Raw genomic sequence first — 22,445 nt, 5'->3', positions numbered from 1 at the left:
AAACGCATCGGGATGTAGGGCATTTGTTATTACATTTTCACAAAGTCGGAAACCTACTCATATGCACAATGCCCCCAAGTCGCCTCTACGGCTCATCCCTGGGATGACTTTTATTCCACCATCGCCGAATCTTTCAAGAAAACCTTCATATAATTTCCTCTCTTTGGCATTTCTTTTCTACCCTCCGTACAGTACGTTCATATGGTTCAGTAATATTCCCCTTATTGAAGCCAGGAGTTTTAGCCCAGTTGATGAAACACTCGACCTCTTACTGTGGAGCTTTTTGTTCGAAACTCACCTGCACGAACGTTTTTCACTTCCAATTTATCTCGTTTTATACATTTATTTCTTTATAATGACGCGTCTTATATGATGCACAGACGGGTTTCGTCGCTGGGTAGACATAGAAATGATTACTCATTAAAAAAAAATGTCCTCCCCATACAGAGGTCTGGACTACAGGAACACCAAGGAAAACGTACAATAAGAGAGACACATGTTGAAGGTGCAAAATAATTCGTACACTTTGAGAAACGATGCACACTTTGCGCCACACCTGGGACACTGAAACATTTTATAGGGAAATACTGCAGAATCTGTACAGGATTATGTTTACCTAGGTCAACTACTCACAGTGGATCCATATTGTGAGAAGGAAATTTGCAAAAGAAATAAAATGGGCTGGCGCTCATACAGCAAACATTACCAAATCCCAATTGGGAGCTTACAACAGTAACTGAAAAAAGAAGTGTACAATACATTCATTGTACCCGTGCTAACATATGGTGCATAAATTTCGGGGTTAACAAAGGAGCTCGGGAATAAGCTGAAGACCGAGAACAAAGCGGTGGAACGATAAATGTTAGGCGTAACGTTATAAGAGGCTCGAAGAAAGCGGTGGAGACTACAAAACAAACGAGGAGAGCCGATATTCCAGTTGGCGTTAGGAGAAAAAAGTGGAGCTGGGCAGACCATGTTAGGCCTAGGGCGCATAGCAGGCGAACCATCAGATTTGCGGAAAAAGAGCGCCAAGAGAAGGGAAGCGCAGTCGAGGACGGTAGGAAACTAGGTGGAGTGAAGAAATTAGGAAATCAGCAGCCGCCAGCTGGGATAACCTAGCGCAGGACAAGTACAATTGGGAATCAAAATAGGCTGATGTCGTGATCACGACTACAGAGTCAGTTACTTGAACAACGAGACTTTCACATTAAAATAGAGGCTTGAATTTCGAAACAGTGCTCAAACGTTGAATGCCGATGGAGCTTACCTTTCACTAATGATATTTTTCGTTTTTAGCGCAGCATAATAGGTCTACACATGAAATACATCATGACAGGAAGAAACGGTATGCCTCGAAACAAAGCTCTTCAGCAACACTAAATCAATGGCTTCGGGTGACCTGCAACCAACGCGCCAGTACACTCCACAAAGGGCTTTTTTTTGGTACAAGCGAAGACAGAGCCTTGACGAAGACAATTTTTCTTGTAGAAATCTTGGCTGCTCCCAAGTGTCACCGTCGACCAAAGTTCACAGTTCGACTAAAGCTGATCACTGCAAGCACTTACTGGCCAAAAAGTTGTGACTTTCCAAGTGAAATTTTCAGAGGAAGTTTTAGCTCGGGGCCAACTTTGATTTCCATATTCAATTATATAAAACGCAGACATTACATTATGAGACAACCGCTTCCCGGATTTTAATGAAATGGTTGCATTTCAACTCACATGCTATGTACAAGAATTTGCCGTTTAAGGTAGCCACATGCTTTGAGGGATTCGACAAGTCACAGTCGCAGATTATGGTAGATTTGCGAGCCTGTACAAAGCATCAATTGAATATTTGTTTAGCCATTTCTCCTGTTTTCGTGAGCAGTGGCGTGTCGTCGGCAGTAGCCGATAAAAGATAAGCGCTCAGAGATTGGTTTTCGCAAGTTACCACAGCAGAGCTGTACAAAAATTATGCAGAAACTACGCTGCAGTTCTCTAAGTGTTCTGTAAGTGCTCTTCTCCACTCAGCCCGGTGTTGTTGTCGATCTGATATAATTTGATCTGAACAGTATAAACCCTTATAAACCCGTATCGCTCGTTATAAGTCTTATCGGACTTGGTGAGACTCTTACCAACCCTCTGAAATTGTTATCAACCTTAGCGTACTCGATCTGATTCTTATGAGCCCTTATCGACCTTTACCAACTTTATAAGAGTTGATCCGATCCTTAACAACGCTTAACCCTTACCTGATCTCATCAATTTTTTGGACATGACCCGGTCCTTAGCAACCCTTATCGCTCCTTATAAACATTGTCGGACTTGACCAACATTTATCAACCCTTAGCGTTATCAGAATTCTCCAGACCATTATGAGCACCTCATCGCTGTTATTTATTGATTGATTGATAGATACCGCGACGTGATAGCAGATAACCGTAGAGTGCGTGTACATAGAAATATACAAGAATGTCAACATACAGATTCACAAGAATTGCAGGCATTTTTCCAACATTGTTAAATAATTATAGACATATTGGTGACTTAGTGACTCGATCTGATTTGATCTAACCTTTGCGGAGTCGATCCGATTCTTATCAACCTGTATCCATCGTTCTCAGCCTTATCGCAGTTTGTCCGATCCTTATCAACCCTTATCGGTTCGTATTAACATTATCGGACTTGATCCGAACTTTATCAACCCTTATCAACGTTACCGAAATTCTTCCGAGCATTCGAACCCCTTATAGCTGTTATTTATTTATATGTGTATAGACACACCGATATGATACCAGAATAATTGCAACCATTTTCAAACATTGGTAAGTAATTATAAAGACGTGTAAAGAATACATAAGAATATACAAGCATATACACACAAATTTATAATATTTGCAAGCATTTTTAAAAAAACTGCTGAGAAATTCTAGGTAACGTACAATCTCGTAATTAGGGGATTAATTAAATAGCTGAATTGGGGGATATTACCTGTAAAAATTACGATCTCAGTATCAGGCATGCCGTAGTGGGATACTCCGGAAAGTTGGACCGCCTCGGGTTCTTTAATGTCGACTTAAATTTAAGTACACGGATGTTTTCACATTTCACCCCCATCGAAATGCGGCCGCCGTGGCCGGGAATAAAATGAGGATTATTTTCCTTTGTTATTGTCCCAGGCGAAAATAATATTTGAAACAGTTATTTTGTGCGCTCAAGAGTGTTTTTGTTAGAGCATGCCTTCGTATCCTTTGATAGCCTAATGAGTTAGTAAAAAAATGAAAGTGGTAGCTTTATAATGGCCGTTTACAAATCGAAAGAGGAACTTTTATCGGCAGACACGGTTGCGCACAGTCAGCAGGGGTAATTCACTGCGTAGTATGAGCTTACTAACAGACATACGACCATATGATTTAAAAAATATCTAACTGCCTTATGCAGTATACGTTCGAGTTTTTTATTGTTGGTTAAAGTGAATGGGTTTCAAAAAGTTGACAGACACTTTAGCATACCCTAAAGAAGATGAAGTCAAAATACTGTCCACTGATGAGACATTCGTGACATTACCTGACAGACAAACAGACAGACAGACAGACAGACAGACAGACAGACAGACAGACAGACAGACAGGCAGACAGACAGACAGACAGACAGACAGACAGACAGACAGACAGACAGACAGACAGACAGACAGACAGACAGACAATGAAGTTTACTTGATCCTGAGGAGCTTCACATTTTCATTTTTATGCTTTGTCCCTTCCTATCGTTTTCGCTCACCAGAGTTCGTGAGTTAGAGTGCCTCGAATAGATGTGCCTTATTAAATTCGCCCTAATTAACACCAAAGGTCGCACCTTTGACTCCAACTAAAGGTCCTGGGCTCGAGTGCCCTAATGAAATATCATAATTAGCCGTCTCTAAATTAACACCAAAGTAGTGGGTTCGACACTCGTCCTTCACGATGTCAATTGAAATCCAACTTGGAGTTATGGCTGGTTCGCACATATTACCGTATTGGGTCGTGGGTTGGAATGCCTTAATGCACTTGACCTTAATTAAGACCAAACGTTGTGGGTTCGACTCCCACCAATGGTCGTAGGTTCGAATCTCGACCTTCGCGATGTCAATTGGAATCGAACTTGGAAATATCGCCGGTTCGTCCGTATTCCCAATTTGGTTAAACACGCACCAAAGGCCGCGGGCTCGAGTGCCTTAAATACCTAAAATTAAGGCACAGTTAAGTGCTTGAATTCCTTTCGCCCTAATTAACACCAAAGGTCATGGGTTCGACTACCATCAGAGTTCATGACTTCTAGTGCCCAATTAACTATATGCTAATGAACTGTGCGTCAATTAATTTTTCCGTAATGAACACCAAATGTCGTGGTTTGCACTCCCACCAAAGCTCGAGGGTTCGACCTCCAATTCTGGCGCCATTGCATATGGAAGCCATAACGCCGGATGGTAAAATTTTCGTTCCATAAGCTGTCTAAGGCTTCCGCCCAAATAATTACGGATAAATAAGCATTTCATCCATCCGCATCAAATCATTATCAACTGTGGTGTCACCCGTATGGCTCTTCATAACTCCTTATCGCGGTGGCTAGAGGTAGAACACCCGCCTCGCGTGCGAGAGGACCGTGGTTCGAATCCCGGTGCCGCGCAATTTTCCACTGGATTAAAAAAAAATCAGCCTGTTGATAAAATTGCACAAACAGGCCAGGAGTGTGGGCTGATCCCGGTGACCAGAACCGGTAACGCACTCCCTCACCAGAGCAGGATCGGCCACCCTGGTGCAGTATTTGGCCACAACCTCCTATATGAAAACAACAGTCGAACCCCGGCCGTCAGTCCCCAGCAGCTGCGAAGCAACAGACCACGGTGGCAGTCAGACCTGCGACGCAGCAGAGGGTGCTAAGAGTCCCTGGTTCCGGACAGGCCGCCATTGGAATCTGAAGCCGGCAACGTTTAACGCTATAACGTTATCTAGTGATGCGAGTGTAGCAAACCTATTGGAAGAATTACAGGGCAGTAAATGTGATATAATAGGGCTCAGTGAAGTTAGGAGGAGGAAAGAAGCATATACAGAACTAAAGAGTGGGCACGTCTTGCGCTACTGGGGCTTAACGGAAAGAAGAGAACTAGGAGTCAGATTCCTGATTAATAAGAATATACCTGGTAACATACAGGAATTCTATAGCATTAACGAGAGGGTGGCAGGTCTTGTTCTGAAACTTCATGAGAGATACAAATTGAAGGTCGTACAGGTCTACGCCACTACATCCAGTCATGATGACCAGGAAGTCGAAAGCTTCTATGAAGACGTGGAATCGGCGATGTTTAAAGTCAAAACAAAATACACCATACTGATGGGCGACTTCAATGCCACGGTAGGCAAGAAGCAGACTGGAGACAAGTAAGTGGGGGAAAATGGCATAGGGTCTAGGAATAGCAGGGGAACGTTATTAGTAGAGTTTACAGAACGGAATAATATGGAGATAATGAATTCTTTCTTCCGCAAACCGGATAGCCGAAAGTGGACGTGGTGGAGTCCGAATGACAAGACTAGAAATGAAATAGACCTTACACTCTGCGCTAACCCTGGCAAATACAATATGTGGACGTGCTCGGCAATGTGCGCTGCAGTGACCATAGGATGGTAAGAACTCGAATTAGCCTAGAATTGAGGAGGGAACGGAAGAAACTGGTATATAAGAAGCCGATCAATGAGTTAGCGATAAGAGAGAAAATAGAGGAATTCCAGTTCAAGCTACAAAACAGCTATTCGGCCTTAACTCAGGAAGAGGACCTTAGTGTTGAAACAATGAATGACAGTGTTATGGGCATCATTAAGGAATGTGCAATAGAAATCGGTGGTAACTCCATTAGACACGATGCCAGTAAGATATCGCAGGAGACGAAAGATCTGATCAATAAACGCCAATGTATGAAACCCTCCAACCCTACACCTAGATAAGAACTGGCAGAACTTTCAAAGTTAATCAACAAGCGTAAGACAACTGACATAAGAAACTATAACATCGATAGGATTGAACATGCTCTCAGGAACGGAGGAATCCTAAAAGCAGTGAAGAAGAAACTAGGAATAGGCAAGAATCAGGTGTACCCGTTAAGAGCCAAATCCGGCAATATCATTACTAATATGGTTGAGATCGTTGAAATGGCTGAGGAGTTCTATACAGATTTATACAGTACCAGAGCCACTTACAATGATAATGGAAAAGAGAATAGTCTAGAGGAATTTGAAATCCCACAAGTAACGCCGGATTGAGTAAACAAAGCTTTGGGAGTTATGCATAGGGGGAAGGCCGTTGGAGAGGATCAGGTAACAGTAGATTTGTTGAAGGATGGTGGGCAGATTGTTCTAGAAAAACTGGCCTCCCTGTATATGGAATGCCTCATGACTTCGAGCGTACCGGAATCTTGGAAGAACGATAAAATAATCCTAACCGATAAGAAAGGGGACGCGAAAGACTTGAAAAATTATAGACCGATCAACTTACTGTCCGTTGCCTACAAAGTATTTACTAAGGTAATTGCAACTAGAATCAGGAACACCTTAAACTTCCATCAACCAAAGGACCAGGCAGGATTCCGTAAAGGCTACTCAACAATAGACCATATTCACACAATCAATCAGGTGATAGAAAAATGTGCGGAATATAACCAACCTTTATATATAGCTGTCATTGATTACGAGAAAGCGTTTGATTCAGTCGAAACCTCAGCAGTCATGGAGGCATTGCGTAATCAGGGTGTAGACGAGCCGTATTTAAAAATACTGAAAGATATCTATAGCGGCTCCACAGCCACCGTAGTCCTCCATAAAGAAAGCAACAAAATCCCTTTAAAGAAACGCCTCAGGCAGGGAGATACGATGTCTCCAATGCTATTCACAGCGTGTTTACAGGAGGTATTCAGAGACCTGGATTTTGGAAGAATTGCGGATAAGAGTTCATGGAGAATACATTAATAACTTGCGATTCACTGATGATATTGCCTTGCTTAGTAACTCAGGGGACCAACTGCAATGCATGCTCACTGATCTGGAGAGGCAAAGCAGAAGGGTGGGTCTAAAAATTAATGTGCAGAAAACTAAAGTAATGTGTAACAGTCTGGGAAAAGGACAGCAGTTTATGATAGGTAGTGAAGCACTGGAAGTGGTAAGGGAATACATCTACTTAGGACAGGTAGTGACTGCGGATCCGGATCATGAGGCTGAAATAATCAGAAGAATAAGAATGGGCTGGGGTGCGTTTGGCAGGCATTCTCAGATCATGAACAGCAGGTTGCCATTATCCCTCAAGAGAAAAGTGTATAACAGCTGCGTCTTACCAGTACTCACTTACGGGGCAGAAACCTTGAGGCTTACGAAAAGGGTTCTGCTTAAATTGAGGACGACGCAACAAGCTATGGAAAGAAGTATGATAGGTGTAACGTGAAGGGATAAGAAAAGAGCAGATTGGGTGAAGGAACAGACGCGAGTAAATGACGTCTAAGTTAAAATCAAGAAAAAGAAATTGGCATGGGCAGGACATGTAAGGAGGAGGGAAGATAACCGATGGTCATTAAAGGTTACGGACTGGATTCCAAGATAAGTGAAGTGTAGCAGGGGGCGTGAGAAAGTTTGGTGTAGCGGATGAGTTTAAGAAGTTTGCAGGGACAACATGGCCACAATTAGTACATGACCGGGGTAGTAGGAGAAATATGGGAGAGGCTTTTGCCCTGCAGCGGGCGTAACCAGGATGATGATGATGATGATGATGATGAACTCCTTATCATCCATATCAACTCATTGATTGCTGATTTGTCTGCGTATCGCTACACGAAGCGCTTGCGGCCGCGGTTATCTATGGAATTTCGGTCGGGGAAGGAACGCGCCAACGCAAGGCGCATCCCGAGTCCAGCGAAACGCACCGGTGATGTGGCGTGTTCGCGAATAAATGTTAGCAAAATTTGAATTTGCCTGATGTTCTCCAGGCTCTATATTGTCTCCACATGTTGTCCTACAGATGATTTTTATCCCACTATCACCGAATGTTTTAGGAAAGCCTTCATAGAAACTCTCCTCCTTACACATTCATTTTGTACCACAGGGACGACACATTCATATGGTTCAGATATATTCACCTTCTGCAAGCGTGAGTGTTTGGCACGTTATCTGTACAATATGGGCTAAACATTCACGCTTGCAGAAGGTGAATATATCTGCGTAAAACACTCGGCTTGAGTGCATAGATGTTAGAAACTTTCATAGATTCATAGGTTCTTAAGTACGAATCTCACCACCGCTCAAATGTTTCTTCTCGAATTTATCCTGTTTTTTGCTATGGAGCGCATCGTGTTAAGCTTTACGGACGAACCGACAGAACGACGGACAAATTTTCTGAAGGTCCCTTACAGACTAAAAAGCGCGTACGCTCACGTAGTGGGGCTGGTTTGTTGCCGAATGCCAACTGTCGCAGCTCTTTCGGAGGCACGTGCTGTGCACACCTACAAGCGCCAAAGGTGTCCTGATTAACCGCTACGTTTTCCGTGAAATTACACAGTTAGACGAAAAACGAAACCAATTTATTTTTAATGCAGCAAATATATGTTGTCTAGCACACTATTCCTTTATTAAAGCGAGAACATTTCTTGAAGCGTTTAGTTATCCACATTTTTGACAATTATTGTTGATAGTTTCCGCACATTTTTTTTTCAACTGTGCGAAATTGAGCAAGTAGTGAAACAAAAATTTGAACGCCTAAATAAAACGATTCTTCCAAAAGTCCCTACATTTTACCTTTTCCTTATAGATGCAAGAAACCTAATCAGAAAAAGTGCTGCGATTGCCAGCAAAACAAATTTCTCTGTTCTCATGTGTGGCGTTTAGCGCTCCCGAGGTACACCGCCCTTTAATGTCACATTGCTTGACGCTGAAATAAGAAAGAAAAAAAATGAGTGCGTTAAAGAGTCGTAGGATATTTCACGTGCTACTGGGAAGTCAAGTGAACTTCTGCACACCAAAAAGAAAGAGAGAGAGAAATCAACAATACAGGCTGTGCATCTGTCTGTTCGGTAGCCAAAGGGGATAACAGAACATATACACGATTTCAATACATATATTATTCTAACTTTCGAACACGAATCGAAGATTGCACACTGACAATTGGCATTCGCAATTTCTCGCTTTTCTTCGGATTGCAAAAGCAAAAGTGAAGGTAGCAAGAGAAACCTTAATTATTGATTTGTAAAAAACGCAACACATGGCGTGCATTCTGCTGGAGCTCAATTACTCTTTTGGTAGACGCGGAAACGTAAAGCTGCATTTTTAAGGACAGGGCATTCATTCGTGTTTTACATCAGATGTCTTTCTTCAAAAAAACTTGACTTATTACAGGTAAACTCTTTCAACTGTTTGTGCATCGTATTCCTATCTGTCGGAACAAAACTTATTTCCCATTCTTTGTATTTGAAAGCGAAGACAATCCGGAAATTATTTTTAGCTACAAGTGTGAGCAACATTTTCCGTAAGTGTTGCCTGCACAAACACAATTCTACGATGCTGTTTAGAGATATTCATATCAATGTAAAATAACTTGCCAATTGACAAGGTCGTTCGATCATTCCTTTCCTAAACGAGGTTCACTGAAAAAGAATGCTCCGTCTGAAATTTCGCACTTTACCAGATAAACTATTGAAGGCACCACCGGCTGATGAACAAATAAATCTTAACCTAAACAGTCACACGCATCTGCACTGAGAACTTCGCTTCAACTGTCGTATTTATTTAGAATGCCAAAACCTAGTCAATTATTTACCATACGACCCCTTTAACAAAGAGAGGTCCACATACCCAAACGTAGGCTACCATTTTTGAGGCAATTCGTCCCTGTTTGTGTAACTCCTATCCCACAGTGTGTTATTGCATATGTAAAGCCCCATTATTGACTTTCAGCCTCCTTTCTACTGTGGTAATAATTGAAGGAATATGACGGACGCCATAGTGGTAGGCCGCACTTTACCTTTTGTCACGTGGGGCTTTGTACAGGATCCTAAAGCACGGAAAATGAGTGTCATGGCATTTTTATTGTACCGAAACGCGGTCACCGCCACCGTGAATCACTGTTGCCGACTGTGTTCTCAGGATAACCAACTTAGCCTCCGCAGGTTTAATGAACAAACATCAGAGGTTTCTTATTGGTGAGGATTCAGAACCAGCGCACATTGAGAAAGGGGCGGAAATAAAGAACTGTTAGGTGCGGTGCGAAGCCCTCTCTGCTGGACGTGATGCAGCCCTTTTCCGGGAAAATTATTTCTGACAGGAGAAATGTTCGTGCTGTCAATCGTGCTCACTGTGCCGTTGTATGAAGCATCGAGATTGCGGAAGTCCTACACAGTTACCAACAGCTAGATTGGCTTGGAAGCTGACGCCTGGAAGTCGTCCAATGTTTTCACTATGCGAGCTCAATTGAGTGTAAGAAATTGGCGTGAAATCGATGTTTCGTCAGTGGCGTTACTGCTGGCCGGAACATTCAACTGTAGTTTACGGTTCGAGGAGATATGAACGGTTTATCGCAAAAAAGTTAGATATGACACTTTAATTTGATATTTACGATTCGTCCATTATGGTCTAGGCGCTGGGAGACAATCTGAATGCGTCCGTGATTTACAAGTGGCACGTTATTCCCGAAGAGCACGTCTTCGAAGTGGGTGTCGCAAAGGTGTAGACTGCACGGGAGTTTGTTGTTTAAGCGCTGAAATCGTTGCACCTAGTTTCAAAGGCCGAGAGGAATCTGTAGGAGAATCGTATGCGATTATAGTTTGATGGTCTACGAGGACAGCGTCCATCTCCGGAAATATAGTCGCCCCGCAATTGCCTGCAATGCTTTTAAATACGTGTGCGATTGTACAGGTGTCGGGAATGGTAACACGGCTGAGAGTTCCGTAATCGGCATTCTCAAAGAGTACATTTTTATTCTATGCACAGAGATGAGCGCCAAAAGCTGTTCGAGGATCATGTGATGGCGAGTGCCAGGTTGCGTTGTAACTCATTCTGTGGTTCGTTGAATGTTTTATTTCAACGCTGGTGCACATGGTCGTGGATAGGCTGACCGTTAGACTTTTCAAAGTGCAGAACATTGTCAGTGATTTTATTGCCCTGGCACGTTGACGGCATCACATAAGGAAACTGGAAAAGATCTGCCAATAAAGAACGTGAAACAGGACGTTTTAATAGCAAAGGAAAGCTGCACCGATGGTGGCGCTTTGAAGGTCAGCAGCAATAAACAGTTACTGAAAGAGACACAAGAGGATAGGTTTAGACTCAGTGACTTATCACTGTCAGATGTCATATTGCTGTCTTGACAGCTTTGAGGGAGAACTTGCCAAACGTCTGTGGTGGGTAGCCGTGGGCAGTAGGACGCTTACTTTGGATACTGTGTCCAACAAGATGCGGTCTGAAGTGACGCAACCAGAAACAATTTGGTGGTACATAGGTGGGGCAGAGGCACTCAACGTTGTCAGTAATGGGACTTGCCTATCTCGTGTGACTGCGGAGGAACGCACTTGCAGGGTCGTGTCATCGAAACAGCGATGTTACCGGCACAACCTGACGGCGAGAGAACTGGTCCCAGCACGACGTAGGTTGCACAAACGGTTTCTTTCTGAATGAACATACACAGATTGCGTAAAGTCAGCAAGAAAGGACACGTCTTAGCCTAGCTCTACTGCTGGATCCCCGCATCTGTGAGCTTCGATGGCCAAGATGGAAGATGCCGAAAGGTCCATAAGCTCGTGCGTGAAATCTGCAAGATTACAGAGGTCAATATGATCGCCTGCAGCTAAGATAAAGAATGCCTTCAAATTATTCGGAAAGAGCTGACGCAGGAGATATATATCGGTGTTGTTTGCTCTTTCAAGAAGTAGGCATTGCATGTAGCCCTTTAACCACGCTGTTGTGTTGCGACAAAGCCTTTCTTCTGCGAGTAATTGCTGAAAAGACTTCCGATCAGAAACTGAATGCAGTTAGCCATGTGTTTTTTCACGTCTTATAGCGTGAAGTCTTTCACCGAGGATTAACATTCGAATGTCAGTTGGAATTATTCATATCTAAGGAATGAATATCCTGAATGCCCTCGCGCTGTTCGGAATACCTAAATGGGCAATTCAAACAGCAGAAATTACTATATATTCGCATGTTTTCCCCACAAAACAAGCGCATGCTTGATATGTGTTCTGTCTCATCAAACAAAAAGTGTAGAATAGTTGGTATTGCAGAGATACCTATTTCAAATGTATGCGCCTGGATGGACGCAGTCCACAAGTCTTTTGGAGTGTTTGGTTGTACTCGTTAAAAGCGCCATGCACAAATGGTTGTTTACTGAGTTAGGAATGGCGACACGCTGAGGCGTTTTTCGCTCTGACCGTGCATGACGCAAATATCAGCATTCTTCTCCCATAGAGGCCACTTGTTTATTTGTCTCAGATTTGGCATGTCGAAGAATCGCCAAAATACAAGTGGTTCAGGCTAGCGTAGTCGGCCTCGGACTGGCGTATGGCACCAAGTTCACTAATTTGGGCAATGATATTAGCAAGTAATTTGGACAGAATGTAGAAATAGTGCATCTCTTGAGAGTGTAACTGCTGTGCAGAAAACTTGTCCGGGCCAGTAGGAACCAGAGGACAAGATCGACAAGCCCGAAAGAGGAAATTGAATTTGAACTATAGGTGGAAGCAGCACTGCAGCTGTCTTGACTGTGTAACGGGCAGAACGCGTACCCTCGTTTATTGCCCCAGGCTAACACTAATGTGTTCGACAATATAATCAGCGTAGCAACACAATACATAATTTAGGTAGCACGTGTTTTCAAGGATACATGGCCTTCTAAACCGCCTCGATTTTCGTCAGACATCGCATAGCAGTGACATTACAGTTTCATCAGATGCCGACAGGTGGGTGTTTGACCAAGTGAATGTGTGCATTTGCGGCACTTGTATTACTGTGCAAAGGGTTTGGTAGGCTTATTTAGTAACAATAAAACTTTCTTGTTTTTCAGGGTCGAATGTACGTATGGTTACAAACTTACACAGAATATTTCACTATATTCTTTATTTTTTCATAAGTTAGCATGAAGAATGAGAAAGGTAATGCTCTTACTTTTTTACCTTGTTCGTGTTCAAAGCTTCTGAGCATAACTAGAAGCGCATGCCTTTAGATTAAGGATCACACAGAGCGAGCATATGCCAAAATGAGAGAAAAAAATGCATTGTTTTACTTCTTCCGTAGATAATGACATTTCTTATATACGAGGAAAGTTACAGAATTATTACACAGGTCGAAGAGATTGTAAGCAGTACGTCTACGGCATCCTGTTATTGTAACTCTGCATTAGCGGCCTCTGGTAATGTCTATTCGCATCATAATTACACTGCGTACATCTAACGCTCACGTGCTACTAAACAATTCCCATCATTCCTAACGGCTCTTTCAGTGGGCCGCAGAGAATTGCTTGTTATTCTGAAACGAGACCACGATGCTGCTAACAGAGATACAGCAGCCATACACCTTAGCAAAATAACCATTTGTCTCGCCTAACCTAGTGAAAGGCGTGCGAATTAGGAGTGGCGACGTTGGATACCTTTCGTTAAGTTATTTTTTCATTAGTATTTCAGCTCTTAAACATTTTGTAGGCTGCACTCTACACATAACATTTGCTGAAACGTGGGCCTGCTTGCTCGTAGGCTATGGTACATCGCATATATAGTGGTCCTTAGTTGCCCCAAGTTTTCGATGAATTGAGAGTAATAATTGTAACCCCCGAGCTAAATTAGTCGATAAGGTGACAAATAGTGTTATTAGAAATGAAAACGTGTAATTAAATAAACAATATATATATATATATATATATATATATATATATTTATACACATTATTTTAAGTAATAATTTAGGGCACATATTTCAATCTACGAAACGTACTCAGCTAGTGAGTTTGCAAGGCATCTCTACTTGCAACAAATTTTCAGGATGGCACCGGTTTCGAGATATGCGCCGTAAAACTCGCGGTAAAATGCACTCTTCCATTATTTCTTATTTTGTTTTAGAAAAGCAAACCCTTATGCACTTCAGCATACAAGTAACTGGAACGCCACTGCATTTCGTCTAGAATCTTGAAAATAGTACCTCGAAACATGTATAGTCTTGGCAATTCTCTATACATCGACACGCTTAGCGAACTTACTGGCTACAATCAGTAAATTGAACCGTGCCGTAAAGTAGTTTATTCAACAGTAAATTAGGGCAGTTATGGTAATTCTTCAGTTTAGCATTTGCATATCGCGTGGAAGTAATGGCCGCATCTTCCGATAATTTACCTTATGGCCTAGAATTATGCTACCAGCCAAAGAATTTTCTTTTTCGTTTCATGCAGCTAAAGAAACACCTGGTATTAAAAGCTTAAGGTGCAAATTTGTGACCTCTGTCGATTTTTCTTGTAAGGGTGGTGAAGCGACAGTCTTCACTAAGTGGTACCTGTCTCTAATATATTTTAGGAAAAGTAATGTTACGTTGGAGGTTGCCATGCAGGAACAAGGAAAGGCCGCCGATATAAAGATCAATCGTAAGTATTAAAGTACCGCAGTATTTCGCTCTGCTCTTGAGAATTACAAAGCGCTAGTAAATCTCAGCAATTTCTGAAGGTGTATTGTCTTTAGTCTGATGACGCCAAATACTAAATTATTGTTTGATAAATATGTAAAGCCTGTATCAAACACCGCGATAATTACGAGGGAAAAGACGGAGAGCTTACCAGAAAATATATAAAATTAAAGGCGACCATGCTTTTACCTGGCTTGCATAGTTCCTAAAGAACAGCAGTTTCAGAATGGATCGTGCGCCGTTCTTTCACGTTGTGCTATTTGTGTTTTGTTCATTTGCGCAGTAAAGTATAACGGCATAATTTTACTGAAGCAGGGCGTTCCTACAACACGCGTTCTACAGTTGGTCGAGTGTCTGAACCGGGCATGACATTCTTTCCCGGGCACCCGATGTACAGCAGGAGATTGTAGCCCGTACAATGTTTTTCGTTTTCCTGCTGCCTCTTTTTACGGGATTATTATATTTATCAACTTATCGACAGGAGCGAATGCGCGCATGCTATATCCAAAGCTTCTTTAACGTTGTTGGAGAATATTTGTGGAAGAGCCTTGTCAAATCAGACTTGGCGCATGATTTGGTGAATGTTGATGTTGCGCACTCTAGAATGAATGGAAACTGCAGTGATAGCTCTGTAATGTAGGTTGATATTTGCAAAAATAATGGATCCTCTTCACCTCTCACGTTCAGTTGCGACGAACGGCAATGGTTCTTGGCGCTGTCATTGTGATTCGAGTGTTGTCTTTGCTTAGCTTCACAATTCCACCCAATAAAGAGCTCATTTGAAAAAAAAAATAACTTTGGCGTTTTGCATGCGAAAACCCTGATATGAGTATGAGGCACGCCGTAGCAGGCGGCTCCAGAATAAATTTGACCACCTTGGCTTCCTTAACGTGCACACAAGACACACTACAAGTATTTGCATTTCGACAACAATCAAAATGCGGCTGCCACGCACGGGATTGCATCGTCAGACGCAGTCTTAGCAGCGCAACATCAAAGCCGCTACGCTACCATGGCAGGCAGAGCTCAATTCCTAGCTGCCACTTTCGGTGATGTTTACTTCTTCGCTGTCAATACAAGGTGCCAATTTGTGCTTGGTAGATGTTGACTTCAGGAGCAGACCTTGTTTAAAAGATAACTCCAATTTCTCTTTTGGGTAGAACGCAGGGCTGCTTCCTTTCGACAATTACTACCCGATACATGAGAATGCTGGTAACAAAGTATTACTTTTGTGCAATTATTTCAGTGCATCACATATGCTACTAGCAGCTGCAAAATAACTCTGTCTCTTGCCCCACCCCCCTCTTCCTCCACCCTTCAAAGCTGGAGGACAACCACCTGAACACGTGTACCCAAAATACGAAGTTTTGTATGCTACACAACACTGCATTATTACCGGCAACGTGCCACAGCCAACGCGTAAGTAAACAAGACGTTGATGTGTTTGTATAAAGAGTAGCACCAGCTTATATATTGATGTTGTAAACTATCTGTATGTGTTTATGTGTATACTACAAAAAATAAAGATAATCAAACTAGAAACTTACAGGAATGGCAGGCACCGATTTGTTTCTTATTTAGAGTATTTATGATGCACTTTTAATAAGTTATTGTTCTGACACACAGTAGCCAGAAACATTACTACAGAGCACCGTACAAGGAACATGTAGAATACAATGTAGCCCGAATCTGTCTTTAACTACGTTACAAAAGCCATTCAAGAATCTGCCGCAATTGCTTCACAATCCGTTAAGTTGTGATAACTCTATGTTTTGTGAGGACACTGTGTGCTCTTTATATAACATACAGTTCTCAAGTATATAGTGCATTATAAAACTGATCTGCGATCAAAGTTATTGGGTCCGCTAGGTGTCATCTATTATGTGCCTTTGTGCTGCCCATATAATATCGTTACAATGGGGTGGGCTTATTTAACTATGAAAAAAGTGTTGCCGCTCCAAAGACAAGCGTACTTCGTCTTTTTCTTCATGCGTCCCTGCTGTCAGACGGAGCCCGCTGGGCAACTAACTGTGACGTGCACTGAGAGTCACGGGGATGACAGCGTTTCAGGAGGGCGACAGAAACAAGCTGCGTCTTCTTAGAACGACAATGCAATGAGACACGAGACGAGCCGCAAATGAATATGTCACGTCACTTAAGCAACGGTGATGACGAAAGGCCCGGTGTAGCGAGTCAGAAGCTTGTGTTATGGACCGCGCTTGCGCAATTGTGTCCAGAGCTATATTATGTCCCCTTTCTCGTACAACGCATTCATATGCCGTGAACCGTCGGTGATTTTGGGGCGGTCCTGGGCCCGTACAGAGCTGAACTGTGCGCCGCCCTTTCTCAGCGCCGCGGAATTTCTGGGCTATATAATAGTCCGCATGAGCAGTACAAGGCAGAATTGTGTCAAGGAAGCTGCGGGATGGTCTAACATAAATAAGATAGAAGGGGCTGTTGCCGGTGGGTCCATGCTTTGTAGTATTGCAGGCGTATGTGACACAAGGAAAGATGTCAATGCGATTTTCGTGCCTGGTATTGACATAGACAGAAAGTATGTTCGTCAAAGTTATCTTGGTGCGCTCGACCAGACAATTTGTCTGCGGGTGATACGGGGTCGTGCGGTGAAACTGACAAGCACAGAGACACAACATCTGTTCGACAACGTCGGCCACAAACAGGCGACCACGATTACTCACAATCATACGAGTGGTCCATGCCGCAGTATAACTAAAAACAGCAGGAAGCTCGAAACGTCGATAGCCGTGGTCGTTGTCATCGCTGCTTCTTCAGCCTAACGCGTCAGATTGTTGACGCACACTATAATCCTACTGTTGTCGTTTGTTGATCGCGGGGATGGACCGAGAAGATCTACTTCAAGCATTTTAAAAGGAACTCATGGTGGGGTCATGGGGTGAAGAAGTCTAACCGGAATAGTATTAGGACGCTTGAATTGCTGTCACTTGTCGCAAATGGCCACATACCTTTTTATATTCCGCTGCAAACTAGGTCAGTAGAATAGGCCTTGTATGCGGTGGTATGTTCTGCAGAAACCCATGAGCCTCGCGGTCGCATCATCGTGGACAGCACGGAGCACATAATAGAGCACTGCACGGACCCTTTCCTCAGGCCCGGGCCCGGCCCGAGCCCGAAAGTGCTTCGCGGCGGCGCGTACGAGCCCGACTCTGTAGTTTCTAACCTGACCCGCATCCGGCCCGGGCCTGAAGGACTTGGGCCGGACCGGTTCGACCCATTGGCCATTGAGCGTAAGCAAAACATGGTTCAATTCTTCATAATTGTGAAGATAATATCCGCCGTGGAACACGACATTTTCTAGAAATAGTTTTGACTCTGTCAGCACTTTGTCTGGCATTGTTGCTGATAAATCAGCAGGTAAAATGAAAGAAAGATGATATATTCAACCCATTATACTCCTGCGTTAACCTGCGATATAAAAACCTGCGGTACATTTGCAAAATTGTTGCTCCATCCACCAGCGTGATGGTACAGGTGCGGCATGGTACAGGTCACCTGAGCAAAACATAGCTAAGCGGGAGCAGGGGCAAAGTGAGCGTGCGCCAGGGAGAGTGAGGAAGAGGTAATCGCGTTTCTCCTCCTCGGCCGTAGCACAGGCTCTGCATCGCTGTCCACGCGACTGAACACACTCTAAATTGTGTGTTAAACAAGCGACACTGATGCATGTAATATGGCACTGTGAGGAGGACAAGCCTCCTTTTAGCCTCATAGCTTCTTCCTAACCTGAACCATGGGATGTTGTGCTGCACAGTTCTAGCCTGGACACCCAACTCCATAACTCCATGCTGTAGAATGATCTGAGGAAGTAGCTATGGAACATCGATTCATGGCCATCTGTCCCGCTTAAGAAAACACGCCTAATCACCCCACCTGACGTTGACAAAATAAAGTTTTTCTACCTATAGTAGGCAGTTTTACCAGTGACATACCCGGCCTATTACAGGCTTGATGGAGGTCCGGGGCTATGATGGGGTTCAGCGATGCCCGGGACAGACCCGACTCCTTCCCGGGCCACACTATATACGCTAGTTGACCCGAGCCCGGCCCTTGGGCTGGGCCGGGCCCGGGCCTGTTCAGTGCTCTTGCATGTATGTTCTAAAATTCTTAGGAGAGATTAAGAGGCGGTGGGCACTATCAATCACGTAATTTTTTTTAGACCAGGCCATCGTGCAATCGGATAACAAAGTCATTGTTACCTGTTAGCTGAGCAGCTGGCGTGAACAGGGCATCGAGGCTGCGGTCGGTGTACTGCTCTTCCAGGAAGATGGCCAGGCAATCAGAAACTCATCGAAATTGTCGGCGTGGCATGCTGTCGGCGTCACATGTTGGTATAGGGAGCTTCTAAACGCAGTCGACGTCCGCATGATGGTGGCCGCTGTTGTAACGCACTGCAAAGTGAATTTTCTGCAAAAGTAGCGCTCATCGAGCAAGGCGACGAGACGGATAGCGCAGAGGGAGAGAGAGGGGGGGGGGCAAAGGAAGGACAGGGAGTTTAACCAGAGATTATCTCCGGTTGCCTACCCTGTACGGGGGAGGGGCAAAGGGATGCGATAGGTGAAAGAGAGAAGAATAAAAAAATAAAAAAAACACTACACACACACACACACGTACACACAGACTGTTTATGTGGGAAATGTCACGTAGCCCGCAAAGGCGTTCCTAGTGTTACCCAGTGTAACCGTACAATCCTACATCACACAGTACTGTCACAATTTGTCAGAAAGTCCAGTTTCTTAAGTACCGCCGCAGCGCCTTCATAGCGGATCACACTGATGTTCGCGTAGGCTAGTCTCGGGGGGTCTTATGTTCTGTCAATGGGTGCTTGTCCAGTTTGTCTAGGGTGGCTGAGAGGACTGCTTTTTGCGGATTGAAACGAGAGCACTGACAAAGAACGTGCGAGATTGTTTCATGGCACCCGTAGAAGTCACAAAGTGGGCTGTTGGCCATTCCGATAAGAAAAGAGTACCCATTTGGATATTGCTACTCCAAGCCATACACGGACTAGAACGGTGCAGTCACGTCGTGGAAGCTCGGGCGGAATAAGGAGCTGCAAATTAAGGTCCAGGGTATGAAGGCGTGTACTTGTGCAATCGGCTAAATTCCATTGAGATACTGTCAGTTCATGTGCAAATACGGAGAGTTCTTTCGCGGCGTCGGCTCTCGAAAGAGGAATGGCAACGCAGTTGATGCCGTCATGGGCATATCGGACAGCTGCGTCTGCTCGATCATTGCCATGTATGCCACAGTCACAAGGCAACCACTGATATAATATATGGTGTCCTTCGTCAACTATGCGATTGTGGACTTCTCTGATCTCGGCGATGAGTTGCTCATGTGATCCATGACGCAGTGCTGAGAGTACGCTCTGTAGGGCTGCCTTGGAATCACAGAAGACTGACCATGCATGGGGTGGTTCCTCCTGAATGAAATGGAGCCGCACGCTGGGCTACCAGTTCAGCAGCTGTCGTTGACGATACATGTGACCTTTTTAGCTTATTTTGACTGGTCTTGTTGGTATCACCACAGCAGCAGCTGAACTTGCTGATGTGACTGAGCCATCGATGTAAACGTGGACGCGGCCACTGTGCACCTCATCTAAAAGTTCTAATGTGGCCTGCTTCAGGGCAAACGACGGCATGTTAGCCTTCTTCGTCATTCCTGGGATGGTGAGGCGTGTTTCAGGTCTGTGCAGGCACCATAAAAGTGAGGATGGTCTTGCTGCAGGCACGTAGTTTGATGGCACTGAGGTACGATTGGCAACAATTATACGACTGAAAGTTGCGTGTGGCCTTTCTGCGGGTAGAGCAGCAAGATGGTGAGAAGGTAGTCGGGCAACGTGCCGAATACGCGCCCTGAGATTTTCGGTTGCCAAGTACGTTGATATTGGGTGATCTCGAACTATGACAATCGTGGCCGCTGTAGACTCACACCTTGTAAGGCCAAGACACATCCTTAGGGCTTGAGTTTGTAGTTCCTGGAGTACACGCAGGTTTGTTTTGCAGGCGTTACCAAGCACAGGAAGGCTGTATCTTGCGAAACCAAAGAACAAGCGTTCGAAAGCTGCAGCCTTGACCGCACCGAAATGCCCCATGACTTCTCACCGAGAAATTTGAGGAGATGTATTATTGTCATTAACCTCTTCTCTAGGTATGAAACGTGCGGGCTCCGTGATAGGTCGCGGTTGATAATTACCCCTAAAACGCGGTGTTTCCGTGCATTTGCGACTGCTTGTCCATATTGACACTTACAAGCTAACGCTTCATTACTTTCCGAGAGAATGTAACAAAGCAGACTTTCTCTGGAGCTCTAAGTGCTGTTTTCGCAAGTACAGTGATGTTAAGGCAGCTGCTTTTTATAGCCGTGCTCGTACCTGCAGTCGTGTTACAGCAGACGCCGAAATGCAGATGTCGTCGGCATAGATTGATACTTGAACTGTGTTGGGGAAGCATCTGACTAAACCAAGGAGCGCTAGGTTGAATAGCGTAGGGCTCAACAATCCACCTTGCGGTACTCCACGGAACGTTTGGTGTTGAGTCGTGGCGCTATCGTCCGTCATCACGAAGAAATGCCTGTCGGTAAAATACCTGCACAGCCACTGAAAAGTGCGCGTACCGATTCTAGCTTCAATAAGAGCCTCTATAATGCCATAATATGCTATATTCTCATAGGCGCCTTTATGTCAAGGAATAATGCCACAGTGAGTCATTTCAGACGTCTTTGATGTTAAACAAACGTGACCAAGTCGATGACAATATCCATGGATAAGCGCCCACGCGGGAAGTCAGCAGCATCTAGGTACACGTTGTAATTTTCCAGGTAATATTCCAGGCGCGTCAAAATCATTCTTTCCATTACTTTCCCTATGCAACTGGCCAGAGCGATGGCGTGGTACGATAACAAATCTAACGGTGATTTACCAGCTTTGAGAAGCGGAACCAAGCGGCTGCATTTCCATTCACGTGGAACTAAGCCGTCGTGCCAAGAGTCGTTGTAATGGCTTAGCAGCATGAGCCGTGCTTTCTGCCCAAGATTGGCGAGCGCCGCATAGGTAACGCCGTCCGGCCCAGGTGTCGAAGAGCGCCTGCAAGTCGCCAATGCCGCTTCAAGCTCCCCCACCGAAATCATTACATCCATGCGGGGATCCCATGGCACAGGAATGGCTCATGGTGTAAGTGCGCGTTAGAACTGCAAGCTGGCAAGTCTTTAGCAAAATTCTTCAGCAATGACGATTTCGCAGCGACATTGGTGAAAAGTGAGGGATTTCAAAGGAACACGCTGTGGCGGTGATACGCGAAGTCCACGCACGGTTCTCCATATCTGAGATAATCGCTCACGTGGATCCAAAGACTCACAGAAACTTTTCCATCTTTGTGATTGTAGTGCATCAATGCGGTGTTAAATCTTCTTTTGTATCCACCTTGACTCTCTGAGATCATGGAAGGATTTAGTTCTCTTGTAACTTCTTTCAGCTCACCGGCGAATTGCTCGTAGTCACTGCAGTTCGGCTTCAAATTCTTCATATTTCGGGAAAGGCTGAAAACCACGCGTGGCCTCTTGCATGGCTTTTTGAATTTCGTGTTCGACACTTGAATGGTTCCCTTGCTGACATGCTTCCTCCATGCGCGACCGAAATGCCGACTAGTCAACTCGACGGAGGGTCTTGGAGGAGCGTTTAGATAGTCCCTTGATCTTCAGGTACATCGGAATGTGGTCGCTCCCATGTGATTCGATGTCTCGAAACCACTGCACGTTTCTTTCAAGACGCC

At 44.3% G+C, this 22,445-nt stretch overlaps 1 long non-coding RNA gene across 2 annotated transcripts in view; it reads left to right on the top strand.

Moving 5' to 3' along the window:
• LOC129383443 (uncharacterized) overlaps window positions 1-22,445 on the top strand; it is an 87,113-nt gene that overhangs the window by 37,055 nt on the left and 27,613 nt on the right. Inside the window, exons 5-6 of one of the 2 annotated variants that reach the window (XR_008611349.2) lie at window positions 14,538-14,605; window positions 15,967-16,062. This is a non-coding gene — a long non-coding RNA (uncharacterized lncRNA). Of the gene's footprint in view, window positions 1-13,940; window positions 14,606-15,966; window positions 16,063-22,445 lie in introns of those variants that run through there. The other variant, XR_008611348.2, reaches the window with a different exon arrangement.

Source organism: Dermacentor andersoni, chromosome 8, assembly GCF_023375885.2.
Source record: "Dermacentor andersoni chromosome 8, qqDerAnde1_hic_scaffold, whole genome shotgun sequence".
NCBI classification, from domain to species: domain Eukaryota; kingdom Metazoa; phylum Arthropoda; class Arachnida; order Ixodida; family Ixodidae; genus Dermacentor; species Dermacentor andersoni.
This window is presented reverse-complemented; position numbering and strand designations above follow the sequence as displayed.